This window comes from Macaca fascicularis, chromosome 4 (assembly GCF_037993035.2).
Source record: "Macaca fascicularis isolate 582-1 chromosome 4, T2T-MFA8v1.1".
In the NCBI taxonomy this organism is placed as follows: domain Eukaryota; kingdom Metazoa; phylum Chordata; class Mammalia; order Primates; family Cercopithecidae; genus Macaca; species Macaca fascicularis.
Window position 1 is genome coordinate 146,360,408 of NC_088378.1, and position 18,254 is coordinate 146,378,661.

At 43.1% G+C, this 18,254-nt stretch overlaps 2 non-coding genes across 2 annotated transcripts; one reads left to right on the forward strand and one right to left on the reverse strand.

The window, feature by feature from the left end:
* Positions 1-9,102: 9,102 nt before the first annotated feature.
* On the reverse strand, positions 9,103-9,185 carry TRNAL-CAG (transfer RNA leucine (anticodon CAG)). Its single transcript has one exon. It is a non-coding gene; the product is annotated as a tRNA-Leu (tRNA).
* A 1,708-nt stretch (positions 9,186-10,893) lies between these two features.
* LOC123573139 (U6 spliceosomal RNA) lies at positions 10,894-11,001 on the forward strand. Its single transcript, XR_006697888.1, has one exon. It is a non-coding gene; the product is annotated as a U6 spliceosomal RNA (small nuclear RNA).
* Positions 11,002-18,254: the final 7,253 nt, after the last annotated feature.

Genomic DNA, 18,254 nt, shown 5'->3' on the forward strand with positions numbered 1-18,254 from the left:
CGGAAGGATCTCTTGAGCTCAGGAGGTTGAGGCTGAAAAATTCAAAACAAAACAGAAAAACAAACAAAAACCCTGATTGGGCGAAGGTGGAAGGAAGACTTTATGGAAGAAGTGATACCCGCACTGAGCCACAAGGGAGACATAGAACTTATCAAGGCAAGAGGGTAGATGTGGGAGAAGGAGTGGAATAGACGCTCTGGGCAAAGGAAATACTGTGTAACTAAAGGTGAGGAAGAGAATGCGCAGTTCAGAGAAGTGGAAGGTAGTTAGGTGAGGGTATGTGCAAGTCTTAAAACTGTTTTTTGTCTGGAGATAGCTAGAGAACATTGGACTTGGCAGTTGATAAGTGTCAGGTGTTTCATGCTTTCTTTTAAAAAGACAATGCCTTACCGAAGCAGTTTGGATAGCATTTGAATTTACAAGTTGTGGATTAAGTAGGGCCTCTAGCTCGGCTGCTGAGGTTCTCCTATGGGCAGGTGGAACTAGAAGGGACTGTGTTTCCCATTGCATTCTAAGCAGCAATGCTCATCTACTTGCTTCATATCTATCTGAGCTAGCCTGTTTACTTCTCAACGCAGGGGCTGTGCCTGTCTTCTTCACTGCTGTATCTCCAGAGACCAGCACAGGGCCTGGCCAACAGCAGTGTGTTGATTAATATTATGTGTCAGTTAGACTGGTCCATTAGATACTCAGATTACACATTGTTTCTGGCTGGGCTTGGTGGCTCATGCCCGTACTCCCAGCACTTTGGGAGGAGGCCAAGATAGGAGGATCGCTTGAGCCCAGGAGTTTGAGACCAGCCTGGTCAACATAGTGAGACCCTCATGTCGCTACAAAAAAAAAAAAAAAATAAAAAATTAGTTAGGTGTGGTGGTATACACCTGTAGTCCCAGCTACTCATGAGACTGAGGTGGGAGGAATGCTTAAGCCCAGAAGATCGAGGCTGCAGTGAGCCCTGGTTGCGCCACTGCACTCTAGCCTAGGTGACAGCGCGAGAACTTATCTCAGGGTGTTTCTGGATGAGATTATCATTTGAATCAGGGACTCAGTAAAGTAGATTGCCCTCCCCAGTATGATCTCTCCCATTCGCTGAGGGCCTTAATAGAACAAAGGTTGAGGAAGGAGGAATTCGCCTCTTCTCCCCCTATCCCACTGCTTGACATCTCATTTTTTTCCTCCTGCTCTTGGATTGGGATTGGGATTGGGATTTACATCATTGACTCCTGGGGCTTTCGGGCCTTCAGATCCAGACTGAATTATATGACCTGCTTTTCTGGGACTCCAGCTAGCAAATGGCAGATTGTGGGACTTCTCAGCCTCCTCCATAATTGTGTGAACCAATTCTTTATCATAAATTACTGTCTCTCTCTCGATAGACAGGCATAGATAGATAGATACATACATACATACATACATACATACATACATACATAGTTAATAGATAGATAGACTATTAGTTCGGTATTTCTGAAGGACCCTAATACAAGCAGGTACTCAATTATGAAAAAAAAAATATAATGTACCAGGCATTTGTTATTTGCCAGACACTCTTCTAATCTTTTTACATATTCCAAGTCATGTAATCCTTACTGCATAGTTATAAGGAAAGGTGCAATTATTTCCTCTGTTTTAAAGAGAAGGGCACTGAGGCACAAGGATGCAAAGTCACTTTCCTGGAAGGTAAGTAGGCGACAAGCGGCAGCATCCAGAGATGGGCCTAGGCAGCCTGAATTGAATTCGACTAATCTGCTGGCCTTCCAAGCACCTTTAAGTGTTTTTTCTGCTACCCTAGGTGGTACACCTATTTGCCATTTCTTCCTTTGTCTTATGTTGCCACCTCTGAAGGAGGGATTCAAAGCCATGTTTGATCAGAATGTCAGGGTAGGCAGAAATGGAGTGAATATGTGGAGTGAATACTTGGGCAATAAGAGGGAACTTTATTCTTTTCTAGCCTTGTTGATGATGATCTTTCTAACACATATCAATTCATTTTTCTTTTAGTGCATGCTTGAATGTTTTTGTGAATTTTGAGAGTTTTAGGAGAGAAATTTTAGCAGAAAAATTTTGAATATCAATGATCATAAAACAGATTGACTCTGTATTCTGCTTTGGTAACTTGGTAATCAGATTGAATTTCTTTTTTAAAAAGGAATGATGAAGAGAAAATTCCAGTCATCTGAGGTTTTTGATTGAAGCTTTGCAGTAAATTATGAGCTCAAAATAGAAACATTGCCTATTCATGTTTCTAATGGTAGCTATTAATGCTCAAGATAATCAGGCTGAACATCAGGAAACTTGAATTTGAGGAATATTTCTGGAGATGTCATTAACCATGAACTTCTGTGTGTCTACATCATGCTCCCTGGGTCCCAGGTCCTGTTCTGAACTGCAAAATTAGTAGATTGTCAGATCTCATGACCTGCAATGTGTTCCTGCTGTATCTCAAGGAAAATCTTACACAGCCTCATAATTGAAATGTACGAAGATGTTCATTGATGGAACCCTTATTTGTAGTGGTAAAGTGGGAGAGTAGGTGACTTCACATTGCAGACCTCTATGCAGCAATTAAAATAATTGGTTTAGATGTACACACAGCAACATAACTCAAAACTGCAGTACTAATGGAATAAGAAAGAGATCTATGACACAGTACCACTTATGTAAATTAAAAACACATTCACCCAAACCAATCATAACTGTTCTACAAAAGCATATACAAAGAAAAGGATGCCTTTTCCAGTGATTTCTTTTTTCTTTTAAACAGGCTTTTAAAACAACCTGTATTTTTAAAAGTTAATATGTTAATATGTGCATTATAGGAAACTGAAAACCACAAGAAGCAAAGAACAAAGTCATTCACAATCACAAGCAGTTTATTGTTTGACATGTTCTTCTAGGTCCTTTGCGTGTGTAGGCACAACATCCAATCTTAGGGGACTGATATCGTACAGTATGTATCATGATTTTTCACACATCATGAATATTTTTCAAAATCCCAAAGCTATGCGAGTATTTTGATAACCAAGAATACACTACACCAACTCAATCTGTTAAAAAAAAAAATGTAATCCTGCCTGTCTTGGGACAAAAATTTCATAGAAGACAAAAATGCCTCTAGATAAAAACATGCCTCTAGATAAAAGCATTGGCAGAGTTCTGATTTAAATGCTGCATTCCCTTAATGCTCAATTTAAAATGAAACATACAGCAACAGAATACACTAAATATAATGTTTCTAAGAGAATTCATTAGCAGAGCTATACCATTATAATATAAGCAAGGTATATTTCCATTAACTTACTTAATGTATTCCTATAGTACAGCCAAAAGAGATGCATACATCAATGGCTATCATCAAAATGTAAATAAGGACACATATGGACACATCTGCATACATCTCTCTCTCCCTGTATACTTCCTTCTGCCCCTCTGCTGCCAACCTAATGAACAAGTCCTGAAATATACTGCTCAGAGGTGGTTTAACAATTCCATGTCCAAGATGCATCTTTTCTATCAATTATAACAAAGGTGTTTACAAATTGGCTAATTCACTAGCTCTAGTTTTTGGTTTTTTTTTTTTTTTTGAGATGGAGTCTCACTCTGTTGCCCAGGCTGGAGTGCAGTGGCGCGATCTCGGCTCATTGCAACATCCGCCTCCCAGGTTCAAGCGATTCTCCTGCCTCAGCCTTCTGAGTAGCGGGGACCACAGGTGCGCGCCACCACGCCCAGCTAATTTTTGTATTTTTAGTAGAGACGGGGTTTCGGTACGTTGGCCAGGATGTTCTCGATCTCTTAGCCTTGTGATCCACCTGCCTCGGCCTCCCAAAGTGTTGGGATTACAGGCGTGAGCCACCGTACCCGGCCCACTAGCTCTAGTTTTTATCATATGTTGTCACCTCAGACATTCATAAAGGTTAGATGTTGCAAAATAATAAACTTTGTCCACAATAAACACAGGCACTTTACTAAAAATACTCATGTAGACCTGTGGTTATCATCTAAAACCATCTTCTAGATATGGAGATACTAGCAAAGAGCCCTTCCCTTCACCCTTCCTCTTCTCCCTCTTCCACCATCCCCAGTAACTAAGTTTAGGACGTCTAGCTCCAAGAGGTGGACTAATAAAGGTCACTCCCAGAAGACAGGCTTTCCTAAAAACTAACAGAAGGACATTCCCAAAGGGACGGATTCACTACACCTATTTTTAACATACTTTGAGCATTAAGAGTTGTTTATCCTTTAATACACAATATTAACTAAAATGCACATATAGAACAATGGTTAGACTATCTGAACTAATCTAACTCAGGGGCACAGAACCCTTCTCCCTGCATACCTCCTCCCCTCCTCTACTTCACTACCCAATGAATAGTCAGCATACACTCCTAAGCATCAAGTTTTAACAGTTCCATTCCCAAATGCAACCACTCCTAGAAGTACTGAAAACAAATGCTTAGAGGCGTGTTACTTTAACCCTCTACTTTTAACCCATGTTGTGCACCGTTTTTTTTTGTTTTGTTTTGTTTTTTTTTGAGACAGAGTCTTGCTCTGTTGCCAGGCTGGATAATACAGTGGCATGATCTCCGCCCACTGCAACCTCTGCCTCCCGGGTTCAAGCGATTCTCCTGCCTCAGCCTCCCAGGTAGCTGGGACTACAGGCACGCGCTACCATGACCAGCTAATTTTTGTAGAGATGGGGTTTCACCGTGTTGGCCAGGATGGTCTCAATCCCTTGACTTTGTGATCCGCCTGCCTAGGCCTCCCAAAGTGCCAGGATTACAGGTGTGAGCCACTGCACCTGGCTGTTGTGCACTTTTAAACACCTAGAAAGGCTAGGTGTTTCAAACTGCACTGAAGTTTTCCATTATATATACAGTAGCATTGAATAAATGGTATATATACATAACATAGACTATAATTTGAGTATCTTCTAAATAGGAATATTCTGGCCTAGAACCCTTCCCTTTCTGACCTCTACCAACCCTGTTGACAGCTATAAGCCATCTGTAATGCTTAGGGGGGATTTTAACAATTTCACTTCTGTTTTTAAGAAATGTTCCCTATGAATTTTAACACAAAGTGTACTCAATGTATTCGTTTACTAACTTTACTTTTGTCATACACTGGCAACATCTTTAACATCGACTAAATGTAAATTAGGACTCCTACGTCTGCTTATATACACTATATACACAGCACAGTAAATAAAAATGCAGACCTAAGGGACAATGGTCAATATGCCTCATCATAAACACACTGGACACCAGTAGAAAGCCCTTTGTACTTTGTGCTCCTCCTTTACCCTGAACCAGCACAAATATCATCATGTGTACTTCTCAGAGAATTGTTCAATTTCCAAGACAATATTTCATATCAAAAGGATAACTACAAAACGTGTTATTTACTACATCTACTTTTAACATACTTTGTGCACTTCTAAACATCTAGCAAGACGAGATGTTTCAAATAAGGACTTAAGTTTGTCCACTATATACATAGCACTACGGAATAAACTACACACATGTAACAATGGTTATATGTGAAAGTGTTTCCTAAATAGGAACATTCTGGTCTAGAACCCTTCATTCCTTCCAACTCCTCTCCACCACCAAACTGGTGGATATAGGCACATGTGTCACTTCAAGCTGACGTTATTTCACTTCCAAAAGTCCTTTTTAGAAGACAGCCTCTCTATGAATTTTAACAAAATGTACAAAATGCGTTTACTAACTCTACTTTTGTCATACATTGGCAACCTATTTAATAGCTACAGACCAGATATTATAAAATCAGGACTCATTTGTCCAGTATATACACAATATATACAGTATAGCAAAGTTAAATGAAATGCATGTAACATATAGGCAATGGATTAAGCTGAAATGTTCTAATAAACAATGGCAAAACCTTTTGCAATTTCTTCCCTCCCACCTCCCACGTGGTTCAACAATTCCACTTCCAAACAGCATTTCCCATCAGTTTTTAAAAGCTATTTACAAAAAGTGTTATTCTAATACTACTTTAAAATACATCAAGCACTTCCAAATATCTAAAGACTAGACATTTCTTTTTTTTTTTTTTTTTTTGAGACGGAGTCTCGCTGTGTCGCCCAGGCTGGAGTGCAGTGGCCGGATCTCAGCTCACTGCAAGCTCTGCCTCCCGGGTTTTTACGCCATTCTCCTGCCTCAGCCTCCTGAGTAGCCGGGACTACAGGCGCCCGCCACCTCGCCCGGCTAGTTTTTTGTATTTTTTAGTAGAGACGGGGTTTCACCGTGTTAGCCAGGATGGTCTCGAACTCCTGACCTCGTGATCCGCCCGTCTCGGCCTCCCAAAGTGCTGGGATTACAGGCTTGAGCCACCGCGCCCGGCTAGACATTTCATAACTTGTCTACCACGTACACAGCACTGTTAAATAAAACTGCACACACATAACAATGGTTATCATCTGAGCTATCTTCTAAATGTGACCATTTCGGCCTTGAATCCTTCCCTCTACTCTTCCTTCTCTGCCTTCAATCCAGTGGACAAGTACAGGCACGTGTAATGCTTAAAGATTGTTGAACAAATTCCTATGCAAAAGTCAATTACAGAAGACAAGTTTCCCTATGAATTTCAACACAAAGTATACAAAATATGCTAATTTTACTACTTTGTCATACACTGGCAACCTCTTTAACACCAAGAGACTAGATGTTGAAACATTAGGACTATTTGTCCATTATATACACTATATACACAGCAAAACAAAATACACAAAACATACAGAAAAATGGTGTCTGAAAATGTCCAAGTATGAACACACCAGCATATTATCTTTTGCAATTTCTTCCCTCCCACCTCCTCTAAACCATTGAACAAGTATAGACAGTACTATACTGCTTACAAAGGTGGCTTCGCAATTCAATTTCCAAAAGCATTTCCTGTGAATTTTAGCAAAAAGATATTTACAAAGTGGTATTTTACTGCCTCTACATTTAACATACACCAGGCACTTCTAAACATCTAGATAGACTAGATGTTTCAAGTAAGGAGTTAATTTGTCCACTATGTACACAGCAGTCTTGAATAAACTGCAAACATGTAACAACAGTTATAATATGAAAGAGTCTTCCAAATGTGAACATTCTGGCCAATAACCCTTCCTATCTCCATCAACCCAGTGGGCAAGAATGCTCAAATTTTCATAAGACAATCTTTCCTAGGACTTGTAAAACAAAATGTACAAAATATATTAGTTTACAAACTCTACTTTTGTCATACACTGGCAACCTCTTTAACATCCAGAAAGACTAGATGTTGTAAATTAGGACTCATTTGTCCTTTATGTATACTATACACACAGATAAGTAAAACAAAATGCACAGACATAGTGATTCATCCTGCCTCACTGTAAGTAGGATGGCATACAGCTCTCTGCACCTCCCCTCCTCTCTGTTCCCCTGAACCACTGCACAAACACAATGAGTATTACTCAAGAGGTGATTTGGCCATTCCCCCAAAAAACAACATTTCTATGAATTGTAACAAAAAGATATTTACAAAATGTGATTTTACTACCTCTAATTCTAACATATATCAGACACTTCAGAATATCTAAAAAGAATAGACATTTCAAAAAGCTTAGCATTGTCAACTATATACACAGTAGTGAGGAATAAAATGCACACAAAATACTGGATAGAATACGAAAATATCTTCTAAATATGACCAGTCTAGCATAGAACCTTCTTTTCTTCCTTTTCGGGTCTTCCAGCTCCATGTCATCTAACCCACTGAACAAACGTGGACGTATCGCTTCCAGAGGCCGTCTAACAACTCCATTTCCAAAAGTCATTTCCAGAAGACATGTATTTTCTACGATTTCTTTTAAATAAATGAGAATTTACAAGATGTGTGACTTTCTAACTCTATCATACGTCCGCAACCTCTTTCCATCTAGAAGGGCTAGATGTGACAAATGTTTTCTATTAAAAGGTTAGGGTGGAGTTGAGAGCAGCTTTTTCATATTATATACACAGGCCTTCCATAACGGCCAGTAAATCTTCCCAGAGGGTGGTGGGCATTTCCAATGGGCCAAACGTGGCCTGTCATTCTACCATTTCTCTCTTCCGACAGCGAGGTCTGGTAGTACGAAGACCAACCGCCCGATATCCGCTAACCGTTCCACCCGTTGTCGTTCGGGACTTAGCTCACCTCGCAGGCCCGTTAAGGCCTTTGTCCGTTGTCGTCAGGACTAGGTAGGTCTCGCCCAACGGCGACAGAGAGGTCACCCGGGACCCAGATCTGGCGGTTCCGTGGCCTAAAGAGGCGGCCGAGCCTGCCTGCGTCCCTAGGCCGCCTTCCCGGGCCCTCCACGCCTTAACGGCCTCCGCCGCGCAGCGTTCGAGCGGCCGGCATGCTTCCCGGCCCGGCACTCCCGCCGCCACGCCCGGCACGCTTGGGCCGGGAGACCCGACGGCCGGCGGGGTACGGGCTGGGAGAGGCCAACGCCGCCATCAGTCACCGAGGTAGGGTGGAGAAGAGAGGTTCAACGCCGCTTCAAGGCCTGGGCCCAGTCACAGCAGAGGCCTCCCGTATCTGCAGGGCAGAGGGCGCGGCCTGTCTCGGGGTCCCCTAGCTCACCCGCCGACCCGGGGCCGGAGGGCCTGGGATGCCCAGGAGGAGCGGGGCCGCGCTCAGCGTCTCTCCGCGCTCTCTGCCGGACCGGAACTCTTGCAGTGATTTCTTATGGGGAGTCAGGATGAGGTGGGGAATGAGACTGAGGAAAGGGAATTAAAAAGAAATCTATAACTAAATAAAGAAGAGCCCTACAGTAATGATAATGAGCCATGAACTGAAGAGTAACATTCATTCAACTCTGCATGTGAAGGAGGGAGAGGGAAAGACAACTAGAGACAGAGGAGAAACAGGGAAAGGACGTGAGATTTCAAAACAACAGTAGGTTCTGAAATTATTTTGTGAGTACAGAGTACTTTTTGCTATCCTTGCAGTGGCTAATAAAAACAGAGCGCTTTTATTCCGGAACTCGGAAAATTTATATTTTAAAAGAGCAGGTAGGAAAACTTACCGTACACTTATACTCGAAAAACTAAAACTAGCACCTGTCAGGAGTGGGATTCGAACCCACGCCTCCAGGGGAGACTGCGACCTGAACGCAGCGCCTTAGACCGCTCGGCCATCCTGACTGCCGTGTTGTATTGTCTGCTCAGCACTCATTTCTGTGTCTATCTAAACCCTATTCGTTCCTCCTCCACCTGCCCCCTCAGTCCCCACCCCTGCCCACCCCCTTGTTTCTCTTTTTCTCAAGATATGGGCATTACTGGGTTAAAAGGTAAGCCGCCACTCCACGAACTGCCTCGGACGGCGATCCGGAGTTGAAGCACTGCATAGGACTGGTTGTCTGGGCCACAGAGCGGCGCCTCCCGAGGGAACGCCGAGTCGCTCGCAGGCTGCGCGGGGAGGGCGGCGGCGGGCGGGGCGGGGAGCAGCGGGGCGGGGCGGAGCGAGGGGCGGGCGTGAGCAAGCTCAGGGCCGAGTGACTACAGCGGAAGACGGCGATCGCCCGATCGCGCCCTACTCTCAACTGAATTCTAGTTAAAATAATGGCAATCCTGTTGAACTCGACATTGCTAGACTACCTGGCTTAAATTTACACTGAACTCCCAGGAAGTTTTAGGCTTACTCCAGTTTTTTGCTGGAACAAGGTGCTCGCTGGTCCCTACTCTTTGCGTTCTGCTGCAAATCTCCTAGCACGTGGTTACTGTTGGCGGGGCGGGTGGAGGGGGCGGGGAGCGTGGGTAGGCTGGCTTGTCTTGCCTCTCGGTCGGAGTTTATGGAGGATTTGTGTACTTTTCGGTGTGGATGTTATACTGTAATAAAAACTTTAAAACGCCGAAGCAAAAACAACAGCAACAAAAATGGGGAGTAGCTTATGTATTTTACTAAACCCGGTGCAGCGCGTACTTGATAGAAGGCCTCTACCACAACTTTTCTAAACATAAACAAAGGTCAGAGGTGACCTACTTCAAATGTTCTTAGCAAGGGTTAGCAGTCAGGATGCCATGGGTCGGAATATCACTGACTAGAAGTCAGGGGACCTGAATACGAATTTCAGACAGCACTAGAACTGGTCACTAACTACCTGGAGAATCTTAGATAAGTCATTTTGCTTCTGTGGACATTAGAAACAGCTTTCTTAGACATCTATAATAGTTTCATCGTGAGTTCAATTGATCGAATACAATGCTTAATCCCTTAAATTAAGCATTAAATTCCCATCTCCAGGGAATCAATTAGAGGCAAATTCTGTTCTTCCCAGGCCTACCAATTCAGAAGTTGTGCTATGTCCAACATGGTGACTACAGTTAATAACAACGTTATTGAATACTTGAAAATTGCTAAGAGAGTGGATTTTAAATGTTCTCGCCACAAAAAGAAAAAGATAAGTATGTGATGTAATGGATATGTTAATTAGCTTGATTTAGCCTTCCCACAATGTACACATAGAACAAAACATCATTTCGTACATCATAAATATATATATCTTTATTTGTTGATTTTAAAAATATAAATAAGCAAATTAAGAAGTTATGGGGATAGAATCCCACAGTAAGTGTTTAATAAGTCCTCTGCAAGGCCTCTAAAATGCAGTCACCTCTGCTGTTTTCACAGGGTGGTATACTGGTGGATACCAACTTTGGAGACAAGAAAGGAGAGAGGCAATTCATTCATCCAACATACCGGAAATATTTATTGGGTACCCACTATGTGCCAGGCAGAGTTCTAGGTGCTGGTGATCCAACAGTAAACAGACAGAAGAAGCTCCACCATCGAAGGGCTTACACCATAATGGGGCAGTGAGCCCAAGAAACATGAAATAAAATGGACAGAGCTGTGCTCCCTTCGGCAAGCACTTACACTAAAACTGGAACAATGCAGAGAAGATTAGCACGGCCTTTGCACAAGGATGACAGGCAAATTTGTGAAGCATTCTTTTTTTTTTTTTTTTTTTTTTTTGAGACAAAGTCTCGCTCTTGTCGCCCAGGCTGGAGTGCAGTGGCGCAATCTTGGCTCACTGCAACCTCCGCCTCCTGGGTTCAAGCAACTCTCCTGCCTCAGCCTCCCGAGGAGCTGAGATTAAAGGCGCCCGCCGCCATACCCGGCTAATTTTTGTATTTTTAGTAGAGACGGGGTTTCACCATGTTGGCGAGGCTGGTCTTGAACTCCTGACCTCAGGCGATCCATTCGCCTCAAGTCTCCCAAAGGGCTGGGATGACAGGTGTGACCCACCGTGCCCGACCAAAGCATTCCATTTTTTACAAAAAGAATAAAAAATTTTAAAAATAATAAAATAGAGAAGCTGAGGCCTCTAATAAAGTAGTTATTTTAACTGCAGTCTGTAGGCCTCATGACAAATCCCAGCTTAGTTCCTCAATGAAAATTAGAATTGCCCTCTAAAGAAAGAGAAGTGGGAGAGGAAAAGTCCAATTTAGAAACAATATATGTATTTTTTGAGATGGGATCTGGCTCTGTTGCCCACGCTAGAGAGCAGCGGCATGATGCTGGCTCACTGTAGCCTCGAACTCCCCAAGGAGGAGTACAGGAGCAAGGATTACAGTAGCTAGAACTACAGGCACACGTCAGCTGGCCTGGCTGTTTTTTATTTTTTTGTTATTATGTTGCCCTGGCTAGATAGTTTTATAAAAGGTTGAAAATGTCCGGGCACAGTGGCTCACACCTGTAATCCCACCATTTTGGGAGGCCGAGGCGGGTGGATCACCTGAAGTCAGGACTTCCAGACAAGCGTAGCCAGCATGGTGAAAACCCATCTCAACTAAAAATACAGGAACAACAACAACAAAAAATTAGCCAGGCATGGTGGCACATGCTTGTAATCCCAGCTACTTGGGAGGCTGAGGTAGGAGAATCGCTCGAACCCAGGAGGCAGAGATTGCAGTGAGCCGAGATCGTGCCATTGCACTCCAGCCTGGGCAACAAGAGCAAAATTCCGTCTCAAATAAATAAATGGTTAAAAATATGGAAAGCAAAACTAAGGCCGGACGTGGTGGCTTCACGCCTGTAATCCCAGCACTTTGGGAGGCCAAGGCGGGCGGATCACCTGAGGTCAGGAGTTCAAGACTAACCTGGCCAGCAAGTGGGGGTTTCAACCCCGTCTCTACTAAAAATACAAAAATAGCCAGGCGAGGTGACACATACCTGTAATCCCAGCTGCTTGGGAGGCCGAGGCAGGAGAATCGCTTCAACCTGGAAGGCAGAGGTTGCAGTGAGCCAAGACTGCCCTTGCACCTCAGCCTTGACAACAAGAACGAAACTTCCCCCCACCCCCACCCCCCATCCCCCACCCCCACCCCCCCACCCCCCATCTCTGGCTGGCTTTGCCTAGGCTCATTTATGCCTGCCATTCAGTCAAGATGCCAAGCCTCTCTTTTCATAAAGTCTTTCATTCCCAAGGAGGCTAGACGTGATGGGAAAGCAGTTCCCAGAGGCCATCCCCCAGTGTGCACATTCTTATCGAACTTCTGCTTGCCTCACATTACCCAAAGCAAGTCACAGGGCCCAAACCAAAGACAGTGTAGGCAGAGGGTACTACAAGGGTGGGGCCCAGGTGTATTTGTACAACCATCTACTATAGTAATCTTAAAGAATATTGAGAAGAAACAAAATTTAGAATTGAAAAACTAAATTGTAAGACACAAAATTGAAAATTAGGTGAAAGATAAGAAGAGGATAGAGAGTGAGTATTCATACAAATTTCTTGAGGTAAGCTGTTTTCTGGTGAAGCATGGGGTTTACTCAGCCAAAGGGTATAAGGGCTCAGGGCTCTCAAATAAGATTACTAAATGAAATACAGGATACATAGTTAAATTAGAATTTCAGATAAACCATGAATGACTTTTTAGTTTAAGTATGTCCAACATTAAAATACATTATTTGCTAAATCCCAAAGAGGCTGAGTCAATAAAAGCCTACTTGGTAGGCAGGGTTTGGTCTGTCCCCACGGGAGGCCGAGACGGGCGGATCACGAGGTCAGGAGATCGAGACCATCCTGGCTAACACGGTGAAACCCCGTCTCTACTAAAAAATACAAAAAAGTAGCCGGGTGAGGTGGCGGGCGCCTGTAGTCCCAGCTACTCGGGAGGCTGAGGCAGGAGAATGGCGTAAACCTGGGAGGCGGAGCTTGCAGTGAGCTGAGATCCGGCCACTGCACCCCAGCCTGGGCGGCAGAGCAAGACTCCGTCTCAAAAAAAAAAAAAAAAAAAAAGAAAACATCCAGCAGCCATCTCTTTCATGTAGTTTAACCATACTATCCCTGACCTCCAGGTCAGTTTCTTTTTTTTTTTTTTTGAGACGGAGTCTCGCTCTGCCGCCCAGGCTGGAGTGCAGTGGCCGAATCTCAGCTCACTGCAAGCTCCGCCTCCCGGGTTCACGCCATTCTCCTGCCTCAGCCTCCTGAGTAGCTGGGACTACAGGCGCCCGCCACGGCGCCCGCCACCGCGCCCGGCTAGTTTTTTGTATTTTTTAGTAGAGACGGGGTTTCACCGTGTTAGCCAGGATGGTCTCGATCTCCTGACCTCGTGATCCGCCCATCTCGGCCTCCCAAAGTGCTGGGATTACAGGCTTGAGCCACCGCGCCCGGCTCAGGTCAGTTTCAAACTTCCTTGAACTTTGAGCATAATCATGACTTAATCTGTCGGCTGATATTTATTGAGCAACTAATATGTGCCAGGTACTTTATTTACAAACAAAACAAAATCCCTGCTTTTGTGGATTCTTGCCTCTGTGATGAAGAAAGACTATTAAAAAAATGCATATAGTTTCAAGTATTAATAAATACTTTTAAGAAAATTAGTAATTGTGCAAGAGTTTTCCCAAAAGAAAAGTAGTGCAGGGTGACAGGTCAGAAAGTAGAAAAGTGGCAGGCGGGTGCTATTTTACAGAGGGTGGTTAGAGACATCATTTGAACAGAAACCTGAATGAAATGGGGGGCAAGACAAACACATATCACACATATCCAGAGGACACACAGAGGGCACAGCAAGGGCAAAGAACATGGGGAGAGAATGAAGGAGCAACAAAAGGCTTCTGTGTCTGGAGAAGAGGAATAAGGAAATGAAAGAGATGAAACTGCAGATAGAGCCAAGGACCAGATGGTGTTAGTAGGGCCTGAATTTAATCCTGAGGCTGCATTGGGAAGCCATTGGAGAATTTTAATAACAATCTGATTTGTCTTTGAAAACAATACTCTGGGCGTGGCACAGTGGCTCATGCCTGTAATCCCAGCACTTTGGAAGGCCCAGGAGGGCAGATGGCTTGAGCTCAGGAGTTCAAGACCATCCTGGGCAACACAGGGAGATCCTGTCTCTAAAACAAACAAAGAAACAAAAAATAGCCAGTCTGGGCGACAGAGTGAGACTCTATTTCTTTTTCTTTTCTTTTCCTTTTTTTTTTTTTTTTTTTTTTTGAGATGGAGTCTTGCTCTGTCATCAGGCTGGAGTGCAGTGGCACGATCTAGGCTCACTCCAACCTCTGCCTCCTTGGTTCAAGCAATTCTCTTGCCTCAGCCTTCAGAGTAGCTGGGACTACAGGTGCATGCCACCACACCCAGCTAATTTTTGTATTTTTTGTAGAGATGGGGTTTCACCATACTGGGAAAGATGGTCTCGATCTCTTGACTTCATGATCTGCCTGCCTTGGCCTCCCAGAGTGCTGGGATTTCAGGTGTGAGCCACCACACCTGGCTGTGAGTCTCTATTTCAAAACCAAACCAAACCAAACCAAACCAAACAATACTCTGGTCTTTGTGGGTAACTGACCATAGAGGCAAGGGTTGAAGCAGGTGCTACATAAAAAATCCAGGTAAGAAGTGATGATGGCTTAGGGAGCTAGTGGTAAAGAAGGAAAGAAGTGCTCATGTCCGGGATATGTTTTGAAGGCAGAGCTGACAGGACTTACTAGGTGTTTGGAGGTGGAAAATGAGATAAAAAGAGGAATTAGTGCTTATGCCTATATTTTTGGATCGAGGAAATGGATGACAATTAGAGTCATTAATGGAGTGGAAAAGATTAAGTAAGGTGTAAATTAGTCAGAGGGAATCTAGAGTTGTACTTTGGTTCCCTTAAATTTGAGGTACCTATTATTTATCACAGAGAAGATGTTCAAGAGGCAGTAGAATAAGTAAGGCCATCTGGAAACCACGTTGGGGCCAGAGTCATCAATTCAGGAGTAGTGAGCCGATAGGTGAGAGTTAATGCTGCAGACCTAGAGAAAAATTCAGTCTTCAGCGGCTCTTGAAAGGATTAAAAGGCTTTAAACAACAATAAACTCGTCAGAACTGCAATTCAACAACTACAACAATGTAACAGTGTCTCACTGTGGTTATTACAATCCAAAGCCACTGTCCTGACACTTGATTATCTTCCACTGCTGTTTTGCTGTTTGAATGGAACTGGTGGCTGCCTTCACCTCTCTCTCTTAGAAGAACATGAGGCCAAATTCTTGTATAGTCCAGCACAAGGTCTTTCTGTGGCAGTGGCTTGATGTTATGTTAACTTTCTTACCTCCTACTGGTTCTAAGTTGTATACTGCTTTGTAAACTAACACAAGATTTGCTCAGCTTATAAGATTGTTTGAAAGTCATTTTCTGGACAGTGTACTTTGTACCTAACCAACAGCATGGACCCTGGAGTCAGACAGCCTGGAGTCAAATCTCATCTCTGCTTACTCTCCAGCAGGTAATAGAAGCCATTTTATCTCTCTGCTCCTCAGACTCTTTATTTGTAAAATGGAAACTGCACTGATACCTACCTACCTCCTAGGGGTCTGAAAAATGGCAGGAATTACAGCATGCAAAATACAGGACCTGATGCATAATAAGTACTTTGTTACTGCTAATACTATGAGTATGCATATTCAGTCGCTACATAAATGCATTTTGCACAGTTATCAAAATTTGGAGATATTTCTCTTTCTTTCTTTCTTTTTTTTTTTCTTGAGACAGAGTCTCGCTGTGTCACCCAAGCTGGAGTGCAATGGTGCAATCTTGGCTCACTGCTACTGCTGCCTCCTAGGTTCAAGCGATTCTCCTGCCTTAGCCTCCCGAATAGCTGGCACCACATGTGTGGGCCACCACGCTGGGTTAATTTTTGTAATTTTAGTAGAGACGGGATTTCGCCATGTTGGTCAGGCTGGTCTCAAACTCCTGACCTCAGGTGATCCACTGTCTCAAACTCCCAAAGTGCTGGGATTACAGGCATGAGCCACCGCACCCAGCGAGATATTCCTCTAGAAAGACTCTTATTACTTCAACTAAGATCTTCAATCCCGAGTAGATATTTTGAAGCACACATGCAGCCTGTTCTTAAACAGTAAAGTGCACATGAATCACCATGTTGTTAAATGTAGTTTCTGATTCAGGAGGTCTCAGTGGGACCTAAGGTTTTTGGTTCTAACAAGCCAGTCCAGAATCAGCATGAGTAGCAATGCTTTAAAGTATGCAGGGAATCCCTATGCAGCGTTCTCCTCCATGGTTAGCCAGTCTTCTATGATGGATGATTGTTGCTCATCTGACCTTTCCTTGGAAGCTCTTGGCACCACATATATATATAAAATATATATAAAATATATATTAGATTATAATATATAATATATATTATATATAATATGTAATATATGTGTGTATATATTTTATATATGTGTGTGTATGTGTGTGTGTGTATATATATGTTTTAAATGAAAGGATAAACCCAAATATTGGCATTGGTCATATTTGAGTGATGAGATTTCGGACCGTTTTTACTTTGTAAAATACATTTTCATATATTTTCAGGAAAATAAGTTATTTCCATTTTAAAATAATACAATGAGAGCAAGAGTAAATGTATATGTAGTTGGGAGTAGACTGTCAAAGACTATTGCAAGAGGGGTATTTGAGGAAATATGAGTGCTGTCTGGAGGCAGAAGAGACATGACTCAAGATGTGTGGAGGAATGGCATGGAAGAGCTGCTATTGATTAGGGAATAGGGAAGTAGTTCAGTTATTTTTCTCACAATCTGAATGTCTGGGTTTAGTTACCTCATAGTCTCTGTTAAATAGAGGCAGGCTCCCAGAAACATGTGACTACCAGAGCTGGCATTTGGCAGTGTGAAATAAAGTCAGCTGTTATCATTTTAGGGGTATGTGCATTTTTAGTATGATTTTTAGTTGTAGGGTGGAAAGGTGTTTGTTTCTAGATTTAAAAAAAATCAGACATTAGCAAATACTTCAGTTAGTTTCAGTGCTTTTGAAATCACAGTGTCACCTACTTTGCCTGGGTGACTAACACAGGCTTTGGTAAAGCATTGGCGATGCAACATTTCTTGTCTTTTAGAAGATTTGGAAATAAGGCCAGACATACTGAGACTGATAATTTCCTTATCTCTGGGGCACAGTTCTTATAGCTGGTGCCACCAGGACAGGGAGCCAAAGGCAGGTTCTTAGCTCTAGCACATAAATTATTTTATTTATTTATTTATTTATTTATTTATTTATTTATTTATTTTTGAGGCAGTGTCTGGCTCTGTCCCCCAGGCTGGAGTGCAGTGGAATGATGTTGGCTCACTGTGACCTCTGCCTCCCAGGCTCAAGCCATCCCCCAACCTCAGCCTCCCGAATAGATGGGACTATAGGCGTGTGTAACCATGCCTGGCTAATTTTTATATTTTTAGTATAGACAGGGTTTTGCCATGTTGACCAGGCTGGCCTCAGAACTCCTGGCCTCAAGCGATCCGCCCGCCTTGGCCTCCCCAATGTGCTGGGATTACAGTTGTGAGCCACTGCGCCTGGCCCACATAAATTCTTTCTAAGGGGTGTGTCTGGCTGGAGCTGGAGGGAAAAAGGAAGGAGGACATGGTATCTCCTAAGAATCTACCACAAGCTCAGTACTGTGCCCAGTGACCATTTTCCTGGAAGGTCATGAGGAAAAAGGAAAGAGGAGTCATAGAGCTGATTATAATCTGTGACTGTTCTTTTTCCCTACTCTCAGAGGGGGATTTCTGTGGCAGTCCATCTATTCTGGGTGAGGTTTAGAGATACATTTTAGGATATACATTACACATTAAATCAGTAAACTACTGCCTGTGGTTCTTAAATATTTACTATTTTTAATAGAATGATTATGAATTAGTTTTGTTTTTACTTTGGCGTGAAATCTATTCAGAATGGGGGTAAGGAAGGTGTTGAGGTAAAGGCTTGTATC